Source organism: Anopheles funestus (assembly GCF_943734845.2).
Source record: "Anopheles funestus chromosome X unlocalized genomic scaffold, idAnoFuneDA-416_04 X_unloc_39, whole genome shotgun sequence".
NCBI lineage: Eukaryota > Metazoa > Arthropoda > Insecta > Diptera > Culicidae > Anopheles > Anopheles funestus.
This window is the reverse complement of record NW_026045164.1, coordinates 41,432-47,500: the sequence shown is the minus strand read 5'-3', so window position 1 is coordinate 47,500 and position 6,069 is coordinate 41,432.

The window sequence follows — 6,069 nt, the reverse complement described above, 5'->3', positions numbered from 1 at the left end:
TGTTATAATTGATAGTCCATATCCACTTTATAGGTTAAAGTCATAAGTTGTGATTGCACAACCATTCTTCATAAGAGTTTAATCACTCTTCAACTAACTTTCGTTCTGGTGTCTTGGTATCAAATCGCGTAAGACACAAGATTCTACTGGCCAAATAGAATCTAGCACATTGGTTAACCTGGCGCCGCAGTCAACTCATGTGCTTGGATCGGATCGAGCTATTGAGTATTGGGCCTGCATACTCGCTCATCCGTATCCTTTGCGTACCGCCCCATGGCCCCGTCCTTAGAGTTAATGACTAGTAGGCTTAACTCTTTGTATGTCTGCACCACAGTTCCCGTTCGTTCCGTGCCGTGGCCGGATACGTATTGCACATCGGTATACCTGTCGCTACTCAGGCAACTCGTGTGCGTGGATTGGATCGAGCTCATGGGGTGTGTAGAGATTCCATGTTATAATTGCAAGTCCATATCCACTTTATAGGTTAAAGTCATAAGTTGTGATTGCACAACCATACTTCATAAGAGTTTAATAACTCTTCAACTAACTTTCGTTCTGGTGTCTTGGTATCAAATCGCATAAGACACAAGATTCTACTGGCCAAATAGAATCTAGCACATTGGTTAACCTGACGCCGCAGTCAACTCATGTGCTTGGATCGGATCGAGCTATTGAGTATTGGGCCTGCATACTCGCTCATCCGTATCCTTTGTGTACCGCCCCATGGCCCCGTCCTTAGAGTTAATGACTAATAGGCTTAACTCTTGTTTGTCTGCACCACAGTTCCCGTTCGTTCCGTGCCGTAGCCGGATACGTATTGCACAGTAGTAGACACCGTAATCTGACGTATCTAACACACCACTATTGTAACTCGTCGTCCAAGGACCTTTCAAGTGCCTGATGGCCAGGGGAGCTCTTACACGGCACGGAGACACAGTGATGCTCGCCCATCAAAGTGTACAACGATCGAGTTTGCTTAAGTGTCTGGGTACCTACACACCAGACACAATGCAATGGCCATGGATCCACACAAGGCACATCACATGCAGAAAGCTTCACCAGATTATGACACATACCACACTCTTGTAACTCGTCGTCGAAGGGGCGTTCAAAGTGCCTTACGGCTAGGGGAGATCTAGCACGGCACGGAGACACAGTGATGGTTGCCCATCAAAGTGTACAACGATCGAGTTTGCTTTCCGCGCAAGCGTTCTAAGTGTCTGGGTACCTACACACCAGACACAATGCAATGGCCACGGATCCACACAAGGCACATCACATGCAGAAAGCTTCACCAGATTCTGACACATACCACACTCTTGTAACTCGTCGTCGAAGGGGCGTTCAAAGTGCCTTACGGCTAGGGGGGATCTAGCACGGCACGGAGACACAGTGATGGTCACCCATCAAAGTGTACAACGATCGAGTTTGCTTTCCGCGCAAGCGTTCTAAGTGTCTGGGTATCTAAGCACCAGACACAATGCAATGGCCACGGATCCACACAAGGCACATCACATGCAGAAAGCTTCACCAGATTCTGACACATACCACACACATGCAACTCGTCGTCGAAGGGGCGTTCAAGTGCCTTACGGCTAGGGGAGATCTAGCTCGGCACGGAGACACAGTGATGGTCACCCATCAAAGTGTACAACGAACGAGTTGGCTTTCAACAAATTCTGACACATAGCAAGCGAGCGACCGAGCTACACCGAAGGCAGCCCATGGTTGGTCACTCGCGGACGATCATCAGTAATGATCCTTCCGCAGGTTCACCTACGGAAACCTTGTTACGACTTTTACTTCCTCTAAATCATCAAGTTCGGTCAACTTCAGCCATGCCAGCTGCAGCTCACGAAGGAACCGCGGAAGGTAAGCCTCCAGAAACCTCACTAAATAATCCATCGGTAGTAGCGACGGGCGGTGTGTACAAAGGGCAGGGACGTAATCAGCACTAGCTAATGACTAGTGCTTACTAGAAATTCCAGGTTCATGGGGACCGTTGCAGTCCCCAATCCCGACTAGATGGGCATTTTAGTGATTTCCCGTTCCTCTCGGAATGGGGGCGCCTATTGGCGAGAACACGCTGCGACCCACATTGTAGCACGCGTGCAGCCCAGAACATCTAAGGGCATCACGGACCTGTTATCGCTCATTCTCAGCTTGCTAAACACAAGTTGTCCCGCTAAGCAGGGCAAACGTAGCCGACGACCGCCCGTGAAGGCGCCGCCCGGCTGTAACGTCAGGTGCGCCCGGAGGCGCACTGCTGACAGCGTTCTAGTTAGCATGTTTGAGTCACGTTCGTTATCGGAATTAACCAGACAAATCATTCCACGAACTAAGAACGGCCATGCACCACTACCCTTAAATTTGAGAAAGAGCTATCAATCTGTCTTACCTCGATAAGTTTGGACCTGGTAAATTTTCCCGTGTTGAGTCAAATTAAGCCGCAAGCTCCACTTCTTGTGGTGCCCTTCCGTCAATTCCTTTAAGTTTCAACTTTGCAACCATACTTCCCCCGGAACCCGATTTTGGTTTCCCGGAAGCGACTGAGAGCACCGAATAGGGGTAGCGTCTCCCAATTGCTAATTGGCATCGTTTACGGTTAGAACTAGGGCGGTATCTAATCGCCTTCGATCCTCTAACTTTCGTTCTTGATTAAAGAAAGCATCCATGGCAAACGCTTTCGCTTCAGTTGGTCCTACGACGGTCTACGAATTTCACCTCTCGCGCCGTAATACCAATGCCCCCAACTACTTCTGTTAATCATTACCTCTAGGTTTCTGACAAACCAACGAAATCGTATAAACCGAGGTCATATTCCATTATTCCATGCAAGATTATTCTCGGCCAACGCCAACCCCACGGGGGGGCCGGACGCTTTGTCTTAGCCTGCTTTGAGCACTCTAATTTGTTCAAGGTAAATGTGAGTATCTTGAGCACCATGAGGAGCCCGTGCCGGAGTTAACCGGTAGCACGGTACTCGTTCACAGAGTAACGCCCAAGTACACCATTGTGAGTCGCAGCCGTGAGCGCGCGCACGAACGGCCCCGGCGTGTAACCGGGCGCCCGTGGCGGTCACGTGTCTGGACGGGCAATCAACTTCGAACGTTTTAACCGCAACAACTTTAATATACGCTAGTGGAGCTGGAATTACCGCGGCTGCTGGCACCAGACTTGCCCTCCACTTGATCCTTGTTGAAGGATTTATACTCAACTCATTCCAATTATGGACCATCGTTAGAGAGGTCCATATTGTTATTTCTCGTCACTACCTCCCCGTACTGGGATTGGGTAATTTACGCGCCTGCTGCCTTCCTTGGATGTGGTAGCCATTTCTCAGGCTCCCTCTCCGGAATCGAACCCTGATTCCCCGTTACCCGTCGCAACCATGGTAGTCCTCTACACTACCATCAATAGTTGATAGGGCAGACATTTGAAAGATCTGTCGTCAGTCGACAAGCGACCATACGATCTGCGTCCTTATCCAGACTTCAACTCAAGCCGCCCGGAGGCGATTGGTTTAACTAATAAGTGCACCAGTTCAGCTACCCGCGAGGGCAACAGTCCCGGCATGTTGCATGTATTAGCTCTGGATTTTCCACAGTTATCCAAGTAACTAGTGGTAGGATGATCTTGTGAATTATAGCTGTTATACTGAGCCTTATGCGGTTTCACATTCATTTATGTTTGTACTTAGACATGCATGGCTTAACCTTTGAGACAAGCGTATATTACTGGTAGGATCAACCAGAATTCGTTCCACTACAGACACACACTCGCTTAGTGGGAAATAAATTTCCACACAACTCTCTCTCTCTAGAACCATATGGAATGGCTCTTTGGTGTTGGGTAAGGCACCAATTTGTTGGGGTGTAACGGTCACCACCAACTTTAAGTTTGTTAGGGCACAACGGAAACCACTAACTAAACTTTAGGAAACTAAATTTCCTCACACATTATCTCTCACCATATTAGCACTAGGTGCTATCCACGATTGTACAACGTTTCAACTCTTGAATCGACCGTAGGGCCGCGGAATTGCTTCCGGGCCCCTATTCTCGCTATTAATTGTTCATCTCTTTCAATACATCGAGTTCGTTCCATTGGGTAGTTCGCATGGCGAACGTTTTGATGCAGCCCCCTGGGGGACCACGGCACTTTACACCGGGTATGGTGTATGCGCAACCTACAGATAACAATAAACCCCTTATGCGTGTGTAAACCGATGTTGGGCTGCTCAACATCTTTCATGGTTACATCACTTGCACCAGAACCCACGGTGCCGATTTGGTAATATGTTGTACATTTACTCTCAAGATGTACGCTTCGGCCCCTTATTCAGGGGCTCAAGCTATTACCAGCAAGAACAATCCTCATCCAGACTTGAACTCGAAACACCCGGAGGCGAACGGTTTAACTAATAAGTGCACCAGTCTTGAATCCATGCGTCGGTGGAAACAATGCCGGCGTGTTGCATGTATTAGCTCTGAACTTAGCGAGTGATTGCCTTGCAGCTGTCATACTGAGCGTAGAGCGTGATTATCGCTCACTTGAACCATGTTGAATGGCTCTTTGGTGTAGGGTAAGGCACCAATTTGTTGGGGCGTAACGGTCACCACCAACTTAAGACTTGCTTATAGGCATTTCAACGTTTTCAACTCTTAAATCGACCGTGTTTCATTATTATCTCTTCTTCTTATTAAATGCATCGAGTTCGTTCCATTGGGTAGTTCGCGTGGCGAACGGTTTGATGCAGCCCCCCGGGGGGGACCACGGCACTTTACACCGGGTATGGTGTATGCGCAACCTACAGATCACCAATATATTTGTGATCGATAATGCACACTTCTTACACGACTGACCAGTCGACAGCGCTGCCTTCCTATTATGCGTGTGTAAACCGATGTTGGGCTGCTCAACATCTTTCACGGTTACATCACTTGCACCCGAACCCATGGTGCCGATTTGGTAATATGTTGTACATGGTCTCAAGATGTACGCTTCGACCCCTTATTCAGGGGCTCAAGCTATTACCAGCAAGATCAATCCTCATCCAGACTTGAACTCGAAACACCCGGAGGCGAACGGTTTAACTAATAAGTGCACCAGTCTTGAATCCATGCGTCGGTGGAAACAATGCCGGCATGTTGCATGTATTAGCTCTGAACATAGCGAGTGATTGCCTTGTAGCTGTCGAACTGAGCGTAGAATGTGATTATCGCTCACTTGAAAGGGTCAAGCCCTTTCGAGTCGTCCGGTTTTTACGCCAGACGACTCGGTTCACCATCTTTCGGGAAGGGACCGTCTCGGTCGCAAGCTGCTCCGGTCCCCAAACAACCTGCGACAAATGATAGGAAATGCCGACATCAATACGTGTTCAGTTTGGTTTATCGCTCATAGGTCTTTTTGACCATCGATCCCTGATTATAACTCTCAATTAAACAGTCAGGAGAGTAAGGCATGCCCATCGATATCTCATCGACAGGCGATACCGCAAGAACGGCCAACGACACATCAGGTGATCGATTATTGCTACGACTTTTGCTTAATCGTTTCCACTCCTTGGAGAAAGAAACCCCCGGGGACCGTCTCGGTCGCAAGCTGCTCCGGTCCCTAAACAACCTGCGACAAATGATAGGAAATGCCGACATCAATACGTGTTCAGTTTGGTTTATCGCTCATTGGTCTGTTTGACCATCGATCCCTGATTAAACTCTCAGTAATCCAGTCGGGAGAGTAAGGCATGCCCATCGATATCTCATCGACAGGCGATACCGCTTGAACGGCCAACGACACATCAGAGGATCGTATCTTGCTACAACTTTTGCTTAATCGTTTCTTCTCCTTGGAGAAAGAAACCCCCGGGGACCGTCTCGGCCGCAAGCTGCTCCGGTCCCTAAACAACCTGCGGCATCAAATGATAGGAAAAGCCGACATCAATACGTGTTCAGTTTGGTTTATCGCTCATTGGTCTTGTTTGACCATCGATCCCTGATTAATACTCTCAATTAGAAGGTCGGTAGAGTAAGGCATGCCCATCGATATCTCATCGACAGGCGATACCGC